Source organism: Leucoraja erinacea, chromosome 25, assembly GCF_028641065.1.
Source record: "Leucoraja erinacea ecotype New England chromosome 25, Leri_hhj_1, whole genome shotgun sequence".
Classification (NCBI taxonomy): domain Eukaryota; kingdom Metazoa; phylum Chordata; class Chondrichthyes; order Rajiformes; family Rajidae; genus Leucoraja; species Leucoraja erinaceus.
In genome coordinates this window covers 18,412,508-18,438,321 of record NC_073401.1, presented here as the reverse complement: position 1 = coordinate 18,438,321, position 25,814 = coordinate 18,412,508, and the positions used below count along the sequence as shown (strand labels likewise).

The following is a 25,814-nucleotide window of genomic DNA, read 5'->3' as shown; positions in this document are numbered from 1 at the left end:
CTATTGACGCTCCTGAACGCATCATCAGTGATGTAACCTGGGGTCATTGGGTGTTTCGGGTCATGCAACGTCAGACACCCTCACCCAGGCAAACCAGCCGTGGTTGATCAGACCACGACTTGTTTTCAGGTGGCATTCACTCCTTCCCATGGACCTGCTCTCCTGATCCAGGGCCATCTCGAGGCCTTCCCCGCTGCCTCTGTGGTGTTCTTGATGGCTCTTCTCCTCCATTCCGTTGATGCCCAGTGCACTCAAGGCTTTGTAGAGCGACTGCCTTGCTAAACCTCTGCAGCCAACCTTGATGGGCATACACCTTGCCTTCCAGCCCTGCTTACGGCAGTCTGTGACCAGCTCTTCGTACTTGGTCATCTTCCTCTCGTGGGCCTCCTCCAGACGGTCCTCCCACGGCACTGTCAGTTCCAGAATAATATATAAAACCCTGCATCCTTCACTTTCCCCCCGGAACACACAAGATTTCAAGAGAACCAGTGAAATCGATGTATTCTCACCTGATGGCAACCCAGACATACAATGAGGCAGTCATTATAACTATGCAGTATGATAGTGTCCTTGGTAGTTATTAAAATACGGTAAACCCTTGTTATTACATACTTGTTATTACATACTGCTTTATAATGGATTTTGGTTATAGCAGGTGCAGCATCTCCATACTGCATGTTCTATAGACTCAGGATCAGTTCCTGTGGATTGGAGGGTAGCTAATGTTATCCCACTTTTTAAGAAAGGCGGGAGAGTGAAAACGGGGAATTATAGACCAGTTAGCCTTACATTGGTGATGGGGAAGATGCTGGAGTCAATTATAAAAGATGAGATAGCCGAACATTTGGATAGCATGAACAGGATTGGTCCGAGTCAGCACGGATTTACAAAGGGGAAATCATGCTTGACTAATCTTCTGAAATTTTTTGAAGATGTAACTCGGAAAATGGACAAGGGAGAGCCAGTGGATGTAGTGTACCTGGACTTTCAGAAACCATTTGATCAGGTCCCACATAGGAGATTACTGGGCAAAATTAGGGCACATGGTATTGGGGGTAGAGTGCTGACATGGATAGAGAAGTGGTTGAAGTCTAAGTGGATGAAGTTTAATGCGGTTAAATGTGAGGTTATCCACTTTGGTAGCAAAAACAGGAAGGCAGATTACTATCTAAATAGCGTCGTTGGGAAAAGGGCAAGTTCAACGGGATCTGGGAGTCCTTGTACATCAGTCTATGAAAGTAAGCATGCAGGTACAGCAGGCAGTGAAGAAAGCGAATGGCATGTTGGCCTTTATAACAAGAGGAATCGAATATAGGAGCAAAGAGGTCCTTCTGCAGTTGAACAGAGCCCTAGTAAGACCACACTTGGAGTTTTGCGTGCAGTTTTGGTCCCCGAATTTGAGGAAGGACATTCTTGCTATTGAGGGAGTGCAGCATAGGTTTACAAGGTTAATTCCCAGGATGGCGGGACTGTCATATGCTGAGAGAATGGAGCAGCTCGGCTTGTACATTCTGGAGTTTAGAAGGATGAGGGGGAATCTCATTGAAACATATAAGATTGTTAAGGGCTTGGAGATGCTAGAGGCAGGAAACGTGTTCCAGATGTTGGGGCAGTCCAGAACCAGGGGCCACAGTTTAAGAATAAGGAGTAAGCCATTTATAAGGGAGACGAGGAAACACTTTTTCTCACAGAGAGTGGTGAGTCTGTGGAATTCTCTGCCTCAGAGGGTAGTGGAGGCAGGTTCTCTGGCTGGCTGCTTTCAAGAGAGGGCTAGATAGGGCTCTTAAAAATAGTGGAGTCAGGGGATATGGGGAGAAGGCAGGAACGGGGTACTGATTGTGGATGATCAGCCATGATCACATTGAATGGCGGTGCTGGCTCGAAGGGCCAAATGGCCAGCTCCTGCGTCTGTTGTCTATACCGTTGTCTCTTTAAGAATACAATCACAATCATAATAGTACTTTATTAGCCAAGTATGTTTTGCAACATACGTGGAATTTCATTTGCCAATTCAGTCATACAAATAAAAAGCACCGGAACACACAAAATACATTTTAACATAAACATCCACCACAGTGACTCCTCTGCATTTCTCTCTGTGAAGCAAGGTGAAATTACATGGTGGTGGATATTGAAATTGATCAGCTATTGAAATTGACCAACAAAGACTTCAATCGGCACTTGTGCAATGATGAAGGACACAAGATGCTGGAGTAACTCAGCAGGAAAGGCAGCATCTCTGGAGAGCATTGTTAGGTGATGTTTCCGGTTGAGACCCATCACTGGCTTGCGCCGCACACCCGACCAACATGAGGCTGAGTCCTGCAGTAACGCCGGGAGACGCAGTGCCAGTCTTTCCGGCACCATGACCACCTCTGGACCGCTCCTCCTCCCTGACTGCTTCCAGCTAGGCTGCCACACCATCCCGCACTGCCTCCCCGGCCACTTCAAGGCTGTGCTGTCGACGACACCCCTGTCCTACACTACCACCCCGACAACTTCCGAGTCAGACCCGCTGACCTTTACCGCCAGGCTGTGCTGCTGACGCCAGCCCGCATCGCCTACCTGGCTGCTATCAGCCAGACCTACTGGCGCTGGCCCACACAGCTTCCTCAGCCGTGCCTGCCGCAGCTGCAATCGTCGACCCTTACCTGCACGCTAACCACCCGCGGGCCGTGGCCAGCGACTCCGCCTCTCCCCCGGACGCCAGCAGGCCAGCCCATCAACTGACCTGGATTCCAAGTCCAGTTCCAGACCGAGAGTCTGAAGAAAGGCCTCAATTCAAAACGTTCACTATCCATGTTCTCCAGATGACCCACTTAGATATTCAAGCACTTTGTGTCCTTTTGTGTATTAACCAACATCTGCAGTTCTTAGTTTCTATTAATGGTACTCTATTACTCGGTAATCTGTTACTTGGTTATACTGGACAATCAGCAATAATGGACACCCCCTTTGTAGTCGGTTATAATGAGGGTGTACTGTTGTATAAAATGAGTGCGAAAAACTGCGGGGATCATTGAATCTTCTTATGATTCTTTCAACTAACTGGAAATGCTACAAATGTTTTATCTAATTTTTTTTAATTGAAAGTTTTGAATTTTATATAATGGAGATAGGCCAGTTGTAATGATTAATTATATTAAAGGTCGTGATTCCTTGGGTCGTGTAGATAGCTTATTGGTTTGTTTTCCAGCCTTCTGGTCTTGCCATGTACATTGTTAAATGTCAATTACTAATTGAAGAAAATAAGGTTAAATTCTTATTTATGCCTCTCATAAGTTATGGTCATTGAGTCATACAGCACGGAAACAGGACCTCAGTCCAACTTGTCCATGCAGATTAGGATGCGGTCCATGTACCTGTCCTAGTGTCTGTAAAATGTTATTTCACCCTGCACCTCCGGCAGCTCATTCCATATACACACCACCCTCCAAGTGAAAAATATTTCCCATCCCACCTTAAACATATGTTCTTTGGTTTTTGATTCCAGTATCCTTAGTAAAAGACTCTGCATTTACTCTATCAATTTGCCTCATGTCTTTTATACACCTCTATAAGTTCACCCCTTAGCCTCCCGTGTTGCATGCCAAGGAATAAAGTCCTAGCTTGCCCAATCTTTCCCAATAGCTTAGGCCCTCAAGGGCTGACAACATTCTCGTAAATCTTCTCTGCACTTTTTCCAGTTTAATGATATCCTTCCTATAGCAAGATGACCAAATATGCACACGATACTTCAAATGTGGTCTCACCAACATCTTGTACAACTGTAAAAATGTCCTAACTTTGATACTGAACACTCTAACTGCTAAAGGTCAATGTACCAAAAGCTGTCTTTTACTACCCTGTCAACTGATGCCACTTTCGGGAACTGTGTACCTGTAATCCAATACCCCTCTGTTCTACAACACTCCCCAGGGCCTTACCATTCGCTGTGATTTTAGGTTTATTATGTACAGAATAATAGTAGAGTTGGAGATGCATGAGACTTTGGTATGCCCTAATGTCACCTACTGACTGGCATATATTGTCAAAGCATTGAGGGCCTGTCCCACTTGGGCGTCATTTGCACCTCATTGTGACGTGTGGGGGGTGCGTGGGTGATGCGCGCATAGCGCATGGTGAGGCGTGGAATCGCATGTCGTGCCGTGCGGTATCGCGTGGTGCTCCAGGATTTCGTAGTGTACGGAAATCCTCACGTGCCACCTGCGTGATGTATCGCTTACGCACGCTGACGCATTGCGTCACACGCTGACATCCGGATGTCGCACATGTATCGCGTGGTGACGTCACCGTGCGTCAACGTCCATAAACATGCAATGTCGTGCGCCGCCCATACACAGTCGGCCTGCCTTTTTACGCGTCATGTAACCTCTAACCTCGTCCGCACAGACCTCTTCCTGGGTTTCTTGCTAGCCTTTCTTGTTGTACTCCTGCCAGGCTGATCTGTAAGTATGAGGGCTGCTGCTAACAGAAGTCTCTGTTGTTGCTGTAGCAATAAAATCTGTAGTTCTTCCATGATGGTCATGATGCAGAATAGGGAAGCAGGGTATTCTAATGACGTCACGTGCACCAGAAGGCTGTGCTGACGCGTGATTTGCGCGAGACAGTCACTACCGGCCTGTCGGATAAATGTCGCGCAATTGACGCCCAAGTGGGACAGGCCCTTTAATTGACAGCTCTTAGAAAATTGGCAAAGGCACGGTGAGCTGAATGACCCTTTTCAGTGGTCTTAGATTCAATGAATTAAGTGTGTACATTGTAGGAATGTTGATTCAAGTTTCACCCAAAGCATGACAAAAGGCATTCAGATCTGCTTGCAGTATTTCAGAATTCGGATGATAATTAAAGTATGGATTCAACATGTATGCCTGCTTTAATAAAATACATTGCAAGGATTTAAACAATTAATGATTTGTATATAACAATTTTTGTATATAATAATAGTTTATATTTCAAATAAACAAATTGGGAATAGACATCCATGGCAGAAAGATTTCCTAGAGAAAAATAATTGTTTTTTTGCAGATGACTCGTGAAATATTGTATGGTCCTTAAATTAAGATGATCTGCCTTCATTGTGATACTGCTTGGAGCACTATCCTGTGTTTGATTAGGTTGAGGTTAATTATTGTCACATGCACCAAGATACAGTGAAAAGCTTTTATTTGCGGGCTGTCTGACAGATGACCATTTAGTGAGGTGTTGAATTATGCTTGCGCTTTGCATTGTATTGCAAAGTAAATGCCTTCATTGGTGGAAGGAGACTAGGGTGAAAATTAGCTGGGTTAGTAATATGCTTCATAATTATCATTCCATTTTCTAGTAAGGTAATTGGTTTGGTATAGATGTAAAAATTGTCCCTAGGGAAGGATCGTGTTAATGTGCGGGGATCGCTGGTCGGTATGGACTTGGTGGGCTGAAGGGCCTGTTTCCGCGCTGTATCTCTAAACTAAATTAACCGAAAATAATAATGTTTCAGTAAAAGGTTAAATAATCTTAACACAACTGAGGAGGCACCAACATTTGAAATCATTTTGGATTATGTTTTCAGAGTGGAGTTTTTTTTAAATGTCTTGACACTTTACAAATTCGTACAACAATATTAATCCAAATAATTTTTTCAGGAAGTAGATTTCTGTAAAGCCGGGTATTCCTTTCCATTCACAGATGCTGTTTGATCCACTGAGTTTCTCCAGCAGATTGTTTTCCTCAAATTCTGTATCTGTTGACACAGTTGCAAGGTGGCTACAGTAATATTTTAGAAAAATCAATCCCTTTTTAAAAGAAAAACAATTCAAGCATTTGTGTAGGGAGGAACTGCAGATGCTGGTTTAAACCAAAAACAGACAAAAAAGGCTGAAAAAACTCAACGGGTCAGGCAGCAGCTCAGGAGCATATGATTTGTTGAATTAAAATATTATAATAAATTCGTTTTATAGTTTTAGGTTTTGCAATGTTAAGGAGGCAACTTTGTTTCCGCACTTAAAGTAAATCATTCTAATCACTCCAAAATACACACATTTTATAACTGTTGGCATGGGTGTTGCTTGAAAGTTTGCAGATTAGTGTGCAATCTAATACAAAAGAAACAGGAAGCGCTCCATTCACAACAATGGGTTTGTGGAACAGCTTCTCCATCATGCAAGAAGATACTTGAGCACAAAACAATAAATTGGGTTACAGAGTTAGTAGATTTGTGAGTCAGTGCTACTCTGTTGATTCTTGTGTTCCTAATGCAGTTTTGTTTTGATTAAACATAACTTATCGGTAATCTAGGTTTGCTCAAGCCAGCTGCTAGAAGACTATTTTTATTAGATTTTTCATAGTGGCTGTTTAATGAGTTCACCTAGTTTAATTTGTAAAAGAAAAAAGACACAAAATGCTGGAATAATTCAGCGGGTCATGCTCCATCTTTGGAGAACATGGTGAGCTGATGATTCTGGTCAGGACACTTCTTCAGTCTGAAAAAAAAAACAGATCTAAAATATCACCTATCCATTTTCTCCAGAGATGCTACCTGACGCTCTGAGTTACTCTAGCACATTGTCTTTTTTGTAAACTAGCATCTGCAGTTCCTTGTTTCTATATTTCTTGTTTAGTTTGTACATCGTCATTTGCACGAGAAAGATACCCAGTGAGCTTGTATCATTAATACAAGAGCAAAACAACATTACAGATTACAATTATTTCTAAATCTAATCGGCAAGAATATTAGTGTCATTGATAAAATTAGGGGATCCAAGAATCAATTTTCCGTATATCTCACTCATCTGCCTTTATTTGCATATCATACTTTTAAGAGTTGTAAAATAATGCACGGTGCTTCACAAGTTAGCAAACACAATTTAACACATTCTTGTTTGATTTAGGCCACCAAACAGAAAATGTATTATTATTTATAATAATTGTATTTATACATTTTGATCCATCAAGAATGGTTGGGAATGTTGTGAGTCAAGTACATAAACTGACTACATTTCTGCGTTCAGTCCAAAAGGTGTATGATTTTATTTTGGGATATGTGTAAATGAAGGAGCAGGCCTATTTAATCAGGTTTGATGTGGCTGGTTGTATTTTGCTTGGAAAAAAGAAATGATGTAGAAATGTTTGGTACAACAATTCTCAGATTGGATTAGTTTTACATTGCAACTCTCCAGGATTATGCAGTGGAATTTAAAGTGGAGAAAAAGACAAATCTTTGCAAGATTTTCTGTGCACAGTTTTAGATTTTTCCTTCTGATCATCCATACTTTAGCATTTATGTCAGGACCATCAATTGCATCATCAACTGGATTGTTGAGACATGAAATACCAAACTTGTATAGTTGCAAGCATAGTTCATTTGCATCCAGCAATCATTTGATTTTCATGATAAGTTGATGGAACATACACCTTTTTAGGTTAGCTGCAAAGTACTATAAAATAGTACATTGCATCATTTATTTATTTTTTCTGCACATTAATAATGAGTCCAAGGGATCCCTCTTTTTAAATCAATTCCTGATACATTTTGGAGAGAAAGTAGTGTAGATCATTGTGTGCAATATTATTGGAGCAGGAATTGTCAAACCTGAGTCAGTTCAGATTATTGTTGAATGGAATGTTTTTATTAACAGGATGGAAAACTAACATGTTATTTTGATACAAGGCTTGAAAAATACACTACAAGATTGGGAAATCTTATCTTTTAGTATCATGAGAAAACCTTTTGGAAGATGACAAATAATGTTGCAGTTTAAGAAATGATAATTCATTTGATGCTTCCATGGAAGGTGGATGTGATGTTAAAAACAAACTCATAAATAAATATGGAGAAACAAGGTTTTCAATTCAGATTTGAAGACTGCTGCATCAAACTACTTCAGCTATTCCTATAAGAAATTCAGTCTGAAGTATGAGAATTTAAATGAAAGAAAACCATGTAAATTTCCATTAGGTGGGGGTGGAAGGAAGGAAGGAAGTGAAAAGAAGGGGGTGGGGTAGAATCAGACCACCATCATATAATATGATTTTCAAGTAATAATTTAGAGGCCAGTAGTTTGGTTTTTTTTGCCAGACTACATAATCCATTCTGAGAGACTTTTTTTTAAAGTTAATCTCGAATGACTATATTTTCAGTTGATTTCTACAACTATCTCTCTACAACTATCTTCATACTGTTGTAACGCTGCATGGTAAATTACATTTCACTGCACCTTATGGTGCATGTGACAAATAAATTTGAACTTGAGCATGCCTTTTATATGCTGAAGAGAAAACTTGCAGAGACTAGCCCCCATAACAAGCATAAGCTAAAGATGACTGCAATACATGCCTGGCAGAGCATCAGCAGAGAAGCCACCCAGCAACTGGTGATATCCATGAATCGCAGACTTCAAGCAGTCATTGCATGCAAAGGATATGCAACAAAATACTAAGCATGACTACTTTAATTTACATGACATTGCTGTGTCCCAAATATTATGGTGCCCTGAAATGGGGGGCTATGTATAAACGCTGCTGAAATTTCTACATGGTGAAACCAAAATGTATAAAAATGGCCTTTATTAAAATCTGACAATGTGCACTTTAACCACATGTGATTTTTTTTCTATTATAAATCTCAAATTGTGCAGTACAGAGGCAAATAAATAAATGACGGGTCTTTGTCCCAAACATTATGGAGGGCAATGTATTCCCATCGCTGTTTATGTCATGGTGGAGCAGTCAGTTTAGACAGGGAAGTAAGTCTTGTAAAATTGAAAAATAAGATGAAAGGCTATTTGATTTGTTTCTGATTGCACTTAATTCTGATGACATGTGTGCTGTCGATTTTGCCCAACATAAATCTGTGCTTTGCCACCAGGTTACAGGGATGAACTGACTTTTCCTTGTTCAATCTTGTGATGATGTAAATGATAGAAAATACTTTCAAAAATATGTTTCCTTGATTCAGCTGCACTGACAATACAGTGCTCTGTCCTTGCGATAAATTGGGGATACGCACTCATGCCAGTAGTACCAGTAATTTCAGAAAGTCGGAGATCAATATTAAACCCCTTTTCGCTTTGTACACATTGGAAAAGAACATGGGCACCAACTTGATTAAAAGTATATTTTTCAGTATGAAGAATAAATATAATTTCTTGGTGAGCAGAAAGAAAAACATAAATTGGCACCTTGTTTAGCACTCAAAGTGATGAACCAAGAATGAGCAAAATATGTAAAAAAGAACTGCAGATGCTGGTTTAAATCGAAGGGTCAACACAAAATGCTGGAGCAACTCAGCGGGTGAGGTGGCATCTCTGGAGAGAAGGAATGGGCGACGACTGGGGTCGAGCCCCCTCCCCTGACATCGGTCTGAGTGCTCTATTGAAATCAGCACAAATAATTGGGTTGTAATATTAAAGGGGAACCTCGCTTGAAGCTCTGTCAGCCCTGTTGCAGTGCACTGGTGTACGAGGAATCTGCCGCAAACTCATCAATGAATCGTTTCATGGTTCGATGTGGGGATGTTATGTTGGGCGAGCAATTTGAACTCGGAGCTGCACGTATCAACAGACTGCCTGAACCTTACAGTTTTCTTACCATCTGTTGGATGTGAGGAAAGCTGTTGTTTTCCACACTTTTTTGTTCAGCTCCACACTTCCATGCCTGGAGATTTATGTGGTAACATACAATCGTCAATACATGGAACAGATGTTGCCAGTCATCAGCAGTGCCTGCTGGATGGAGATACATCCTTGAGTTCTACATCTTTGCTCTACAGCCATAATTCTTATTCCCACTTCTCCACAACAATCCAGGGGATGATTCACTGCTGGATTAGCATTAGATTCCAAGCACAACAGCACATAGACTGGGCTGATTCCTTTTTTAAGTACAGAAAGATATCTGTAAAATGTTCAGATTGGAGGAACAAGAGCACATTCATAAATCTGCTTTGCAGGGTAATGTTAGGTGGAGTACCAGTTTACTTGCCTAGAATGTTCAGTCGGTGTAGAATTGCCCATATTTTGTGCTGGTCTATGTGGTATATAACCTTCCAAAAGGCAAGAACAACAATTGTTCTTTTTTAAGCAATATAATAGGTATGCACATAGGCTGTAAGAAAGCAATGGACAGCACAGTTGTTCTTGGCGCAGTAATGCACATCTGCTGCAAACTTTGCCATTTACAACCATACTTCTATGCCAGTGAAATTTAAAAAACATCCTATTTGTTATGAATCTCAAATTACTTATTTTCTATTTCAACCAACCAATCTTTCTGATGAATTTGTGAGAAGACATTCAAACTTTAGAGGGAATTTTTTTAGTTAACATTTACATGAACATTTTGTTGGGGGCTTTTCAAGCATTTTAGTGGTTTCTTCATTGAGTTTATTGGTGTCTGAACTGCATACTATTGGTGTTATGGATGGTTTTCAGAAAATGAAGGATATCCTGTTTGCATTTGTGGTTCCATGAGCCTCAATTAATCGTCAGCACTTTTTGTATTTTGAACTTGTTTTTCTCCAGTTTGAAAAAAAATAGCTGCAGCTATTCTGATTCAGAATGGGTTTAAAATTCCTTTTTCTGCCTCATTTGGGTTGAGGTTAGAATGGACAAACAGAATTGTGAAACATGGGGACATCATTTCCCTACTTAGCCAGATGTGCTAGGATTAGAAAATAATTATCAAGATAAACAGACAAAATACATCCACATTTACAAAGCTTCCATACATTCTGTAAATGCAGCTGTGAGGAAAGGCCAATTTCCTGTTTCCTACACCATACGCAGAGATTCTGACAAGATATGATTACAAATCTGCTGGGATTTTTATTGCCCACCATAAAGATAAAAATCAAATCCCAAATAGTGAAGTCATGTGACTTGCATTGAGGGAAGAACTGTTTGCATGAGTTTACTGATCTGACTATGATCAAACTGGGGAAACCTTCTGAAAAACATTCAAATATATGCATAAAGTTAATGTTGTACATTATTTGATTAGAGTTGTCTTACAAACTTCAATCCCAGTTTTCACAGCATTCTAATCAAGTGTTAGTCAGGTACAATTAAGTACAAGAACAAAAACTATGCTGCTGTATCGAATAATACTGTAATATGTGATTCTTGCTGCTGTTCATCTTGTGAATCCTTGTTGGTGTTCCTTTACATGAAGCACCTAGATACCTTGACTTTGGTGTAGCAAGAACTGCAGAAAAAAGCACGAGTACAGATCCTGACTAAAAAGTTGAGTTCATACAACAGTTGGAAAGTTTTGATTTGAAGCAACCGAAGAAGACTGTGTTTGACGTGGGCTGAGAATCACAATAGGACTTGTGCTCTAAAGAGTGCCATGGTGCAGACTGCATACTGGTGCCTGTGAGTTCAACGTTGATTAATCATAAAGTAAGGACCTGGACGAGAAAGGTCTTCTGCTCCCAAATTACCTTCATGACTATTATAGAAACAAACCTGGGGTGAATACACTTTAAAAATATATCTTTAAAATATCTCCACTCTTTAATCTATAGTATCCCAAGATCTAAAAAGCAATTCAGAGGTTAGGTTTTGGAGAGTACTGGTTGCAGCAAACAGTTTGACGCCATAGAATAACCTGGTTCTTAAAGCTATCATTCTAGAAGTAGGCATGCTTCAGCTATATGTTCTGAAAAAAGACTGGTAACTACCTAATAAAGTAATACATTGTTCAGATATGATCTGTTCACAAATGGATAAATCATGGAAGGTGTAGACAAGAGTAAGTAAGTTTATTGGCCAAGTATTCACATACAAGGAATTTGCGTTGGTGCACCGCCCACAAGTAACAACATGACATGCAGTGACAGTTACGAATGACTCAGAAAACACTAAATATTAATAATAATAAAACATTAATGATAATGCACCATTGATCAAGCATGTGAACCAACAAAATACCAGATCAAAGGGAGTCTACAGATTTTTGGCTGTTGAGTAGAGCAACCACTTTTTTTACAATTTTTAAAGAGACGGCAGATGCTGGAGTCTGGGGCAAAAAAAAAACAGAATGCTGGAGGAACTCAGCAGGCCGAGTAGCATCTGTGCTAGGAAAGGAATTATTGACATTTTGGGTCAATGCCCTGCACTGAGACTGGAGAGGGAAGATATCCAGTATAAAGAGGAGAAGGGGAGGGGTAAGATAAGACCCAGTTGGTGATAAGTGGACAGGCACGTAGGGGGAGGGGAGGATGATAAGCAGGAATATAAAGGCAACAGATCACTCTGGACATTTTTTCATTTTGTTAGTTTGTTACCAGCAAATGCAGTACAGGAAACACATAGCTAAAGCACGGTTAATTCTAAACTGCAAGCTTTAAGAACCACATCCGCATAGCTGCTCGGCTCTACTCTTTGCTGCAGCCTATACTTTCAATAACTTAACCTGTCTTCTGCTTTTATTTTCATTCTTGCAACACTATAGTTGGAGTGGAATGCAGATACATAAAATTAAAAAAATAATAAAATTCAGTCACTTGATCCCAGGTCTGTTTCTATAATCGTCGCTGATGAGGTAATTTGTGAGCCGAGAACACTTGTGTAGAATTGAAGGATGATTATTGAATTCACAGGTATTAGTGTACACTTTCATCCACCTTTTTCTTCTCTTTGCTTCCATCTATAACCCACCTGTCTCTCCCAACACCCCTTCCTTACCTGGCTACATCTGCCTGTCATCCTTCACCTTCACCCCTTCCCCCACCTTGACCTACCCATCTATTACTGGCCCCTGTCTCATCTCTGCCCCTCCAGTCTCAGACCAATGCAGTGTTTCCATCTGAAACTTGGACAGTTCCTTTCACTGACTTGTAGAGCTTATCTATTAGTTTGTATTTTTTTTTCATGGAAGTTTTTCTTGATCATGCTGTTAGGGAGCATATACTCATTCGAGCCTGCTCACTAATGTTCAGTTTTTGAATCTACAAGATCTGATCAGTACCATAACTTTTTATTGTCAAAGAACTGTTTTCTTCATGTGAGGTCAGAGTGATTTGTCCTGATATGAATGCAATGTGTACCTGAATGTGGAATCAAGGAGGTTTACTAACACTGAAACGGGGTTATTGAAGAATGAAACTAAAGGTTGGGAACCAAGTGGAAGGATGGAATTCTCTGCTGTCTGGAGTCATAGCTCATGCTGAGAGACTGGTAATGATTGTTTGAGCTCTGTTATCTCAGCCCCTAGTTCTTATTGACTCAAGTGCGAGTTGTTGCACTTGTGGAAGTCAAATGCAAGGGGAAAATATTCAGGTAATAGCAAAACCCTTAAGACACTTAGAATGCTTTCTCTAGGACGCTGGAGGTTGAGGGGAGGCTTGTTAGTATATAAAATTTATGAGAGACATAGATGGGTGACACAGTGGGGCGGCAGTAAAGTTGCTGCCTTACAGCGCCAGCGACCCGGGTTCGATCCTGACGACGGGTGCTGTCTGGACGGAGTTTTATGTTCTCTGTGTGACCACATGGGTTTCTCTGGGTGCCTCGTCCCACACTCCAAAGATGTACAGGTTTGTAGGTTAATTGGCTTCTGGAAATTGTAAATTGTCCTTGGTGCATACAATAGTGCTAGTGTACAGGGTGATTGCTAGTCAGCGTGGACTCGGTGGGGGGAAGGTCCTGTTTCCATGCTGTATCTAAAGTAGACGGTCAGAACCTTTTTCCCCAATAGCATGGACAAAATGGAAATGACAAATACTAGAGGGCATAGCTTTAAGTTTGGAGGGACCAAGTTTAAAGGAGATTTGTGGGGCAAGAGTATTCTTATGCACAGAGGGTGGTGAGTGCCTGGATTGGGGATGGTGGTTGAGGCAGATATAATAGTGGAGTTTAAGAGACTTTAGGATATGCACAAGGATATTCAGGAAATAGGATGTAGCTTATGTGCAGGCACCAGGTCTTGTCATCACATTTGGCACAGACATTGGGGGGCCAAAGAGCCTGTTCCTATGCTGTACTGCCCTCTTCTATGTTAAATTGGCCTGATTGGAGGTAACATTTGTCTGTCTTTGCTCTTAAATGAGTTTTTCCCACAATATTTGTTTATGCTCTTACATGTTAAGTAGTGAAGTCTGATGGTTGGTTCCAATCTGCATTGTGTGACAATTCTGAATAGTCTTGTCACCAAGAAATGGATTTATTAATTAAAATTGGAAGTATTTCATACATGTTACCTTCTGTGAAATTGTCTGTAAATATCAATTGTAAAACAAGTTAGGTTTTATTTAAAGCTAATGTCAGAAATTTTGTCAAAATGGAGAAGTGAAAGTGCCAGTGCCTCAAATAGCACAAGTGGTGCAGATCTCAACTCCTCTTAAGTCATGAGACGCTTACAGAGGACCAGTGGACCATTACTACTGAATCAATGGCGATGTCCTAGGTGGATCAGTATAATCTGTAGTCATAGGGGACTAAATTGGGCTGGACCTTATGTATTATTAGGCATATTAGAATCGATTAAAAAAAGTATAGGAATCTCTCTTGGTTAAAAGATTAGCAAACATGCTTAAAAGTTAATGACGCCGTTAAAAGCAGTAAGATGATGATGATGATAATATGTAATGATGATTTAATCTCCAGTGCCATTTCTAGATTTCACACCCAAACCAAATTCTTGACCTCGTTTTCAACTGTGAAATTCACTGAAATGAAAGATGCACATTAAGCGTTTGTTTGTGTAAGCCTTTGTGTGCCCTCTATAACCTGACCCACCAAAGCCTTCATTTGATTCCATCTCAGCATATTTAATATGTGATCTTTACCTTGGCGCTGGCACACGTGTACACTTCTACCTAGTATTAAAGCACAGGAATATCTTTACCTTGGCCTTCAAAGTAATCATGACGTCTGTTTTTGAGCTACTGGTTGTCTTTGTAGTGATAGTGTCTCTTCATTTTCTCTGTTGTGTTAATCTTCTCTCTGGTGTGATTCAGTTTTTGGTTACCTGAATGACAAGAGTTTGCGTGAGGATTGGAGAAAGTAAAACATCTATGTTGAACTATCTGCAGCTTAAACCAGAAATATTGAATGGCCAGTAAAATGGGAAAGGGAAGATGATGAGGTATGTAGATTTCTTAATCATCCATCCTTCCAGTCACCAGAAGCAATGCCTCTTGCTCTGGTAGCTCCACCATGGGATTTTAAAAGCAGATTGGCCTTTCTAATTCTTTCCAACTCTCTCTTGTTGTGTATAACTTGCACATTAAAGAGTAAATTATGTAATTGTCTTGCAAAGTGTTAGGGTAAGTCAAGGTTGGTTAACTGCCAGAGAGTGAGAGCTATGGAATTGATGCTTGCAAGTGGCAAGAGTATCATGCAGTAGGCAGCCCTAGTTTGACAAGCTGACAGGACTGCAATTTTCTCATTATTTTGGAGATTTTTTTACTTGAACTGTTGTCTCCTCTGTTAACCCACTCTAAATGTTCTTCAAATCAGAAGTTATGACGTATAATGGGTCTTTACTGGCACTGGTTCATAAACTACAAGGCTAGCAGATGACTCTTTCCCACATTTGGCTCAGTTTTTAAGCAGCATGTGATTATTACACATAACAAAACCATTAGTCAGTTTTGAACACTTCAAATGATTACTCATTTGATAAATGATTGTTTTAACGATCAGATATGCAATGTTTTTTTTAGTGAGTAACAATAAAGCTCTCTCAGTCTACTGAATAATTAGTATTCAGAGTTGTTCAGAATTATTAAAACAGAAGCAGCTTGATTATGTGGCTTGTTATGAGATGGAGGGATTTAAATTTGTTTCATTTATCTGCACAAATAGCAAACCACAAAATTAGCAGTGTAATTGCATAACCCATATAATCATCATATTCTCCCATTCTTATGAACGTTTGTACTTCTACTGTGTTATGTTCAGCTTGAGCTTTATTAAATCATTTTGCTCTCACTCCTAGGACCCCTGGATCTCCCTTTTAAGAGCTTTGAAATCCTGCATCTTTTGCTTTAGAAACAATATTTACTGGTGTATTCATCCCATAGGACTGTACTTTTAAAGTTCTGAATGCTATCTTTCATCAACACTATTTATAATGGGTTTCCATCTGAAATTATCGGTATTGCCCTGATGACTATTTGCTATGCAGCAGCCTTTTCTGTAACTGAAGACTTATTTTGGCCATTTCCTGTTTCCTTTCTGACAAAACCTTGTATTCTGTAAACAGTCATAATCAAAGATCCTATAGCAGAGCAAGATGGGTTACTCTCACGCAAACGTGTAGTACGCTCATGGGCGGATTCATGTGTGATTTTATGACTCATTTTAGCAACCAGCCCCCGCCATCTTGTTCCGCCATCTTGCTCAGCCATCTCGCTTCCGGCCAAAGATTGGATCCGCAGCGGGAGAGGGAGTGTGGGGCCCGGGGCAGCGGGAGAGGGAGTGTGGGGTCCGGGGCAGCGGGGAGAGGGAGTGTGGGGTCCGGGGCAGCGGGGAGAGGGAGGTGTGGGGGGGGCAGCTGGAGAGGGGGGGTGGGGTCCGGGGCAGCGGGGAGGTGGGCATAGGAGGGGGGAGACATTGTAGTGTGGGGGCAGGCGAGTGAGTGCCGGGGGGGATAAGGCCTAATGTGTGTGAAGTTGCCGGGATAAGGCCTAGTGTGTGTGAAGTTGTGGGGAGGTTTACAATGTTTCTTATTTACAATGTTTCTTATTTAATGTCCCTTGTCTAGTCTGAAATAAAGTTCATTATTGGATCAGAAGAAATATAATTGTGTGTGTTATATGATTATATACATTTATATAATTTTCATGTATGTGTGTTTATAAACATTTTATTCTTTAACAAGAATTAACAGAATTATGAACTAACAGAATTATGAATCTAACCCTATATCACACACAAAAAGATCCCCCGCAATGTCAATTACCCTGCGAGTCGGGTCGGTTCCAGTTACTACAAAATCAACTCAAACTCTGCTTGTGAGCCATTTAAAAAAAAAAAAAGATTTAAAAAACATGAAAAAAGACAATTACCAGAGTCAAATTTTATTCTTGACAAGAAGTTTGAACTGACAGATTTATGAATCTAACCCACACAAACTGTTGCCCTGCAACATTGATTACACTGCGAGTCGGGTCGGGTCAGGTAGGCTCATGTTACAAAAATGGGTGGGGAAAAATGCCCAGGATCCCCTCCATAGCGTACTACATGTCAGCCCATTGTATTTAGCAGGAGTAGCCTATCTCGCTCTGCTATAGGATCTTTGGTCATAATGCTGAACTCTTATTTGTGACAAGGAAGATAACTTGAATTTCCAAAGCAATTGCATCACTTATATTATCTTTTGCAACTTGTCAGCCATATGCTCAGATAACAAGTTACACAAGCTTCGCATTTTCACCCTACAAACAGCTTACAATTGCCTGTTTCCTTTATCATCATTAACTTGCATTAATTGCTCTTTATCCATCCACATCACCGTCTATATCTCTAATTTCCCTTATCCCTAACCAGTCTGAAGAAGGGTCACAACCCGAAACATCACCCATTCCTTCTCCGGAGCTGCTGCCTGCCCAGCTGAGTTACTCCAGCTTTTTGTGTCTATGTTCAGATAACATATTTATCCTATTAAGGTGCTGTCTTTTGCAATTTGTGGCATTCTTGCATGCATTTCTCAGGAATCCAGAACAATGACAAATGACAAATTGGAGTTAGGTGTGTAATGTGATAAAAAAGTATGATTTCACAATAAAGTGATTATATGAAACCAAGGGAAGGATAGATTTGTAATTGAGAGAATGCAACTTTCATCAGTTTGATCTTTGAAAAGAGATTAGGTAGAAAAGAGACCTTGCATTTATTAGAACATAAAGTGATCTCATCGAGTATTTTTTTTTTGGGGGGTGGGTTTGACAGATTCTATGCATGAATGATGCTTCCATTATTTGGGATATCTAGAATTAGGGTTTACAACTCGGAATATATGGGCAGCCATTCAGGGCAGAGATGAGAATACATTTCTTCTCATGGGGTAGTGAATCTTTAGATTTCACTGACAGCTGTGAAGGCTCAGTCATTAAGCACGTTCAAAACCTTTTTTTATATATTAAGGAATTTGAGGGCTATGGCAATTAGTACTGATGTATCAGGTCGGCCATGATTTGCTGAAAGGAGGATTTGTTTAGGGGAGAAAACAGTCTGACTCTGCTTCGAAGGGTCATCTGCCCAACATGCTGCTACATATGATATGATATGATTGAAACTTTTTTACACGCAGTATGGCACTGTGTACCTTTTCTGGAAGGTTCATGCGGCCTCAAGCCTTAAGTTACCTTTATCCTTTGCAATCAAGTATGTGTTTTTATTCTTACTTAATTGGCACTGTTTAATGAAATTGTAGCAGTGATTCAATTCTGGACTGGTAATTTGAGAAGATCGACTAATGATTCATTTCCATTTGTTCACTAATAGAAATAAAATCTATGCTTGTCATAACTGAGCCTTCTGTAACTCGAGTTCCATTGTTTAGTCGTAGTGCATTTACCCACCTCTGGAAGTGGCGCATCAAATGTGCCACTTGTGCCAGACTGGCAGTGTGCAGTATACCATATAAAAATAATATCAGTATTTTGAAAAATTCTCATTGCTTCATTAATATTGGGATTTGCTTCACATGTGAATAGATTTTAAGCAGTAAGAGTTGTGTTTATACTTGAAGCATAAGCATGGGATTTTAAATCCTATGGGTGTTTTAGAGCAAGATGAATATCCGGAATATAAATTAGTTGGTCAACTTAAATACTAATAGTTAGCAGGATTCTCAATTCAGCCTGGAAAGAAAGGATATGTGCGCCTTTTTGGGAGTTCAGGATGTTAATGATGTTTTTTTTAAGTATACTTGCTTCAAGTACACTTCAGTTGTAGGGAATGAAGCATCTATTTGTATTGGAAAAGGGACCCAGAGAGGTATGTGGTAAAGATCCCATCATCTGAAGATGAGCTTATTTATGCAGTGAGAAGAGCTATGGGCCAAATATGGAGAAGCTAGACTACCTTAGGTCGCAAGGACACTGGGCCAAATGGTTCATTTCTATACTGCCCAACTGATTCTCTCTCTTCTAGAAATGTTGTTGAGATTAAATTATCCAGGGCACCTAGAATATGGGTTTTGTCTCGTGCTTCAGTCTTCATAATGGGACTTGACTTAAATTCTTGAAATAATACTAAAATGTTGAAAATGTGTCGGGCAGCTTCTGTGGAGAGAGAAGAACAATTAGCATTTCGGGTTCATAACCTTTCATGAGAACCTGAATGAATTGAATTCAATGGTCTACTGTCCTTGTCTGCTTGAAGAAAACTTAAATTTTAATCCCTAAGAAAAGCAAATTGACCTCTCATTGAAGTTAATGCACACCAACACCTCAGAAAACTAAAGAAGCTTGGCGTGTCTCAAACAACTTATTTCCTTACAAATAGTCCAGTTTAGTATTGCCATACCTAAGCACATCCCAATTAGCAAGTGTATAGAAATAGTTTACTGAACCCGCATGCAAAAGGGGACATTCATCCATGTTGTAATTCATGTATAAATTCAAGTTATTATGGTTGAAATTGTATGGGTATGTAAGTGCCTTTCTCTGATCACAGCCCTAAAAACCTCTATCTCTATCTGGATGTGTACCTTGGAATGCACTATATTGTAAACTTCACTTCATCCTCTTTTGCTATTTCTAACCATAATCATAATTCCATTTACATACTTGCTGTTGGAAAGCACACATTGTGCTGCTGAAAACAGCATATAATTTTTTTTAAATTTTCCAGCTGAAATGGACACCCAAGAATATCCTTTTGAAAACAAAAGTTACAAAGAATTGCGTATCTTTTTAGTTGTGAGCATTGCTGTGGGAGATGCAACCTTTTTTTAAATTAAATATGTGGTTTGCTACACTACAAATAGTGGTAAGATTAAAGAGTGTATTAAGGGAAACAGATGTGTTTTTGACCTTGAAGAGAACTCAATGTACAGGATTGCAGAGCAAGACTGCATCTTCCCAATAATTTTTTTTAAACATTTAATCATTAAAATTTTTATTTTTGTATAATTTTATTCGGAACAGTTTATTGTGGATTGCTTTCACAAAATTCCAAATGCTTCGATAAAAATGAGGTTACTTTTATGTATCTTGAGAAGATCAAGGTTTGGTATTTGATTTTTGATTTACATTATTCTCTTACAGCTTCATCATAACACTGCTGATCTTTTAATAATTTGAAGAGCTATTTTTCTTTGCTCCATTTGACAAAACAAAAAGATAGACTTTTTTACAGTGAAATCTGTCTTGCAAGTAATCTCTCATTGGATTTTAATTGGATCTAGACTAAGTGGGACCCGTTGGGAGGCCTATTCCCCCAACGCAACCCGTTCCCCAACACAATATTCCACCACTCACCCGTTCCCCCAACGTAGCCCGCTCGCCCATCGCAATGATCCACCAATCGCGCCTATCTCCCCCCCCCAGCCCAAATCCACCCCCCCCCCCCCCTTCTACCCCCCCCCCCCCCCCATCCCACCTTGCCCATAACCCCGGACCCCCCTCTACCCCCCCCTCATTCCCATACCCCTCTCGCTCCCTCACCCCTCTAGATCCCTCGTCCCTCTCGCTCCCCTCGTCCCCCTCTACCCCCCTCGTCCCCCTCATTCTCCCCTCGTCCCCTCGCTCCCCTTGTCCCACTCGCTCCCCTCATCGTCCCCCCTCGCTCCCCTCGTCCCTCTCGCTCCCTCCCCCTCTCCCTCTCCCCCCCCTCCTCCCCTCGCTCCCCTCATCCCTCTCTCTCTTGCCTTCTGCCATGCAGCCAACCTGTTATCTCATGTTAGTATCTTCCCTCTGATACCATAGGCTCTCGCAGCCTCATGTGCAGAATCGACTCACTGGGATATAAAAATAGTACTTGTATCAAACAATCCTGTTTTCTGATCTCCCGCGACTTCCATCGTCCATTATCAAGAATTATTTTTTAGGAATTTTGCGGCAGTTACTAGCAGGGTGATGGTAGTCCTTCTGTGAGTCCTGCTTTCTCTACACTACCTGCCCCTCCTATCATGGTGGCGCAGCAGTAGAATTGCTGCCTTACAGAGAATGCGGTGCAGGACACCTGGGTTCAAACCCAACTACGGGTGCTGTCTGTATGGAGTTTGTACGTTCTCCCTGTGATCTGAGTGGGTTTTCTCCAAGATCTTTGGTTTCCTCCCACACTCCAAAGACATACAGGTTTGTAGGTTCATTGGCTTGGTAAATGTAAAAATTGTCCCTAGTGGGTGTAGGATACTTCCAGTATAGTCCCTGGTGGACTCTTCAGGAGTGATGACCGCAAGACAAGACAAGACCTATCTTCGTATCATCTGCAAACCTGTCCACAAAACCTTCAATTCTCTCAAACAAATCATTTACATACATGTGAAGAATAGCGGCCCCAGCACCGACGGAACACCATTCGTCACTGGCAGCCAACCAGAAAAAGTCCCTTTTATTGCCACTCTTTGCCTTCTGCCAACCTGCTATCTGTGTGTATCTTCCCTCTCATACCATGGGCTCTCATCTTCTTCAGCAGCCTCATGTGCAGCATCTTATCAAAGGCCTTCTGAAAATTCACGTAAATCACATCCACTGACTCTCTTTTGTCTATCCTGCTATTTACTTCCTCAAATAATTCCAACAAGTTCAATAGGCAAGATCTCCCTTTCACAAAACCATGTTGACCTCGGCCTATTTTATCGTGTGCTTCTAAGCACTCGGAAACCACGTCTTTTATAATGGACTCTAAAATCTTACCAACCAGTGAAGTCTGGCTAACCGGCCTATAATTTCTACTCTTCTGCCTTGCTCCCTTCTTGAACAGCGGAGTAATATTTGCAATTGCAATTGAGTAGGCTATGCATGGTGGCAAAATAAATGCTTATTCCAGCTTTGAAATCATAAAACAAGTTCTCAACACTGCTTTCCAGCTGGCTCTTTTTAGTTATATGTTGTGTTTGTTTCTTCTCTCCAGGTCTTTGCGTTTTTAGATGGGGAAAGGAGTGTGAGAAACCAAAATGATCATTTTACAACACAAAATAAGATGGCAGAAATACCGCATCAGTAAGGTAGGAAATGAAATTGTAAATGTAATTATTTGTTGAAGGCTACTCAAGGTTGTGGATTCAAATATTATTCCAGATATTTGACCATATAATTTACACCAATAATTCCCATCTGCCTTCTCGTAAAGGGTGATTTAAAAAACAGAGTGCCTATTAACAACACTTCCTTAGTCAGTGAGCTGGCATTGTGTATGGCCTAAAGCAAACATCTGAGTGTTCGAACACCAAAGTTCGACTGGCTATTCTCCAAAAAGTCTGAGCAAAGGAAACAGACATAACAAACAAAAGCACGCTAACCTCTTATGATAAAAGCAGTATAATTTCACTTGAAAAATGAAAGGAAGAATAGTTTTACATAGGACACAAACTAGCTTTGATTGATAATGGAATTATTCAGCCATTTTCACTACATCATAGAGATATACAGCATGGAAGCAGGTACCTCGGCCCAACTTCTCGCTGCTGACCAAGTTGCATTCTGGTTATTCCATATAGATTTCCCAAGCATGGGTAGTATTGTCGTTATGTGCAGCCTTTTAAAGAAATGCTTCTTATTACTAGCCAATATCAGTTCACAAGCCTTAGTCTTAGGAAATAAAATTAATCCAGCATAACTAACTAGAATGGCTGGCAGTAGTGGAGTTCATTTGGGTAACATTGGAAATGTGTGCTAAGATTATGATAATCGATTGAATGCTTTTTTTCACATGTGACAAGTCACAGTGAAATTCTTTGCTTGCATACCCAAGGTATGCAAATAACCACCACATAAAGGGCACTAACAAAGTTACAAATCCTGCACACGATGCTGGTCATGATTGAAATTTGCAGTACTTGCTCAATCATGATTTCAGCAACCAGCTGCTACTAACTATCGATATTGAATGTGAGCATCATTATAGGTCAAAACTTTTTTTGTGAATAGCACCGACTTCATCTAGATTCTGCCCATCTTGATTAATACCTTGATTTCTTTAGCCCTAAGAGCTAAATCTAACTCTCTCTTGAAAATGAGGCTACTGGTGGAGTGGCAGGTGCAGGAGGTGGATAGAGGATTGGTGCTGCCACTGGGAAGGCAGAACAGTGATTATATGGAGGATAGATTTCTGGAATCCTACAAGACTTGAAATACTCTTGTGCGTAGTAAAGGGCCTGTCCAACTTACGCAACCTTGGCTCGCAAATTACGTGACCTCGTGGTCGCTTGAGGCGTATGGGTTAGAAGCGCGGAGTTGTGCGGGGCTGGTCCCGACATCGCGCGGGGCTTCGAAATTCTTGCAGTGGCCGAAATCTTGCAGTGCAGACGCATTGCGGTCGTACGCATCGTCTTGAAGGCGTATGCCTAGCGCGTGGCATTGCGCGATGACGTCACCGCCCTTCGTAGCATTGCGTGATGACGTCGCCGTGTGATGCCCAAATTTAGTCGTCACGCGCGTACTTGACGCGAACTTCGCGTGAACTCCGTTTGGTCGCGCCAAACGCACACAATCGCATGCAAGTAGGACAGGCCCTTTAGTCACAGTCCTAATAGCAGTCATCTGAGCAACTTTGGGTTTACTTGGCACTGGCAGCAGTTTTTGCTTGCAGTGTGCCTCCAGGGTGTTGGGTTGGAGCAAACTTTGTTCCTCATTATGCTGTTTTTAGCTAAACAGCTGATTATTTTTGAATTGGAATGCTAAATAACACTGAAGATGTTTTCAGCTAACATCCCTTTTGGAAGGAAGGGTTAATTAGTTTGTTAATTTATCTGGCTTACTTAAGACAATTATTTAAGATTATGATTACATATTTGCTTTGAATAATATAACTATAATGTTTCGGGTCTCGTCATGGAATCAGATTTTTTACATTGGCAGACTGGTTAACGTAGATCAATACGAGCAAACAGGTGTCTTATCTATTTTCCTGTGGACTTTCAAAGGATGATTAGTGAAGGTGAGTAAAGCATGCGGTTTAGTTTATTGACTCTGTCTGAATTCTACCATGAAGGACAGCATTAGTCTAAATCAGGAATTAGTGGTTAACTATCTTAATTGGCAAACTTGAGACGATTTTTTTGTACCTCTTGTTAGCCTGGTGTTTGTAGATTGCTCTGTCGGTATCTTGAGCAAATGGCAGGAAGTATCAAATCAAGTAGTGTGACTTGACCTTTATTAGCTTCTGGCTCGTGCATCTCTTTCTGATTAGGATGCAATTCATGGCTACCAGAGAAAGTACATATTAGTTATGGTAAGGGGACTATGGCAGGACTGGCCTCAGGAGGTGCGGGGCCCAATTGGGAACAATTTTGGTGAGCCCCAGTATCCCAGCCAAGGTCTGTAGAATCATAGAAATATAAATAACGTCTATTATAGACTTTATTTCTCTATGGTAGAATGAAAAGTAATCAAAATGCGCGCTTAAAAAGTGCATGCGCGTTAATGGACCAAACAGATCTAAGCTACATTTTAATATAAAATTGCATACATGTAAGCCTACAAGTAACAAACAAAATGTGTAGATCACCTCTGAAAAGTACACAGTTACAATACCACTGGTTTTAGTGACTGTGTGTGTGTGTGTGTGTGTGTGTGTGTGTGTTTGTGTGTGTGTGCGCGCGGATGCGGGGGAATGGGCGGACGGGTGTGGGCTGAGGCCAATGTTTGTAAACGTTGCTCCAACCCCCGGCCCGGCCCTCCCTGAGAGAGGAGTGGAGCCGGAGCTGTGTGCATGAAACACGGCGACTGGAGGGGCGGGAGTGCTGACCCGGGACCGTGAGGGAACGACGTCCCACCTCCCCCTTCTCCATTCACCCCTCATACCCCCCCCCCGTCTACCCCTTTCTTCCCCACCCCTCTAATTTCTCTCCCCCCTCCACCCGGGGTAGATCTACCCGAGCCGAGACTAGATTACTCTAGCGCGGGGCCCAATTAGAACCAATTGGTCCAATTGGCTTATGGCTGGCCCTGGACTAAGGAATAGTATGTGCAAGCTGCAGTTTACATCTTGTGAAAAGCTTTAGGATGTGGAATGCAGGTTAACATGTATATCAGTGTCCAAATCTCCAATAACTTTATTTCCATTTATGTCTAACTCAATCAAGGCTACTCAACTGTGAACATCACTCTCTTCTCTGCAGAACTGACATGAGGTTTGTGTACCAGTTTTCCTTAGATTCTTCTTTGAATAAGATCAAGGTTATACCCACACTGCTAGTCCATATCTATATTACTAAAAGTTTCATCTTGACCCTGTTATTCTGTATATTGATTTTAGAAAAAACGCTGCCACTTATGACTGTGATTTGTGGCTATCTTCTTGCGCAGGACGAGGATTTTTCCCATCGATGAAAAATAAAAGTTATTAGTATTTAAAAAATGCTGGAGTTTAGAACGATGAGGGGAGATCTTATAAAACCGTATAAAAGGACTGAACAAGCTAAATACAGGAAAAATGTTCCCAATGTTGGGCGAGTCCAGAACCAGGGGCCACAGTCTTAGAATATAGGGGAGGCCATTTAAGACTGAGATGAGAAATAAAACGTTTTTACCCAGAGGGTTGTGAATTTGTGGAATTTCCTGCCACAGAGGGCAGTGGAGGCCAAATCACTAGATGGATTTAAGAGAGAGTTAGATAGAGCTCTCGGGGGCCTGCCTTCTCTCCAAAGATATGGGGAGAAGGCAGGCACGGGTTATTGATTGGGGACGATCAGCCATGATCGCAATGAATGGC

At 41.0% G+C, this 25,814-nt stretch overlaps 1 protein-coding gene across 2 annotated transcripts in view; it reads left to right on the top strand.

The window, feature by feature from the left end:
- The window catches only part of LOC129709469 (protein-tyrosine sulfotransferase 2-like), a 46,616-nt gene that overhangs the window by 5,590 nt on the left and 15,212 nt on the right, over positions 1-25,814 (top strand). Inside the window, exons 2-3 of one of the 2 annotated variants that reach the window (XM_055655886.1) lie at positions 22,014-22,107; positions 25,186-25,233. The gene's annotated coding sequence lies outside the window, so the exon portion shown is untranslated. The remainder of the gene's footprint in view (positions 1-22,013; positions 22,108-25,185; positions 25,234-25,814) is intronic. The other variant, XM_055655885.1, reaches the window with a different exon arrangement.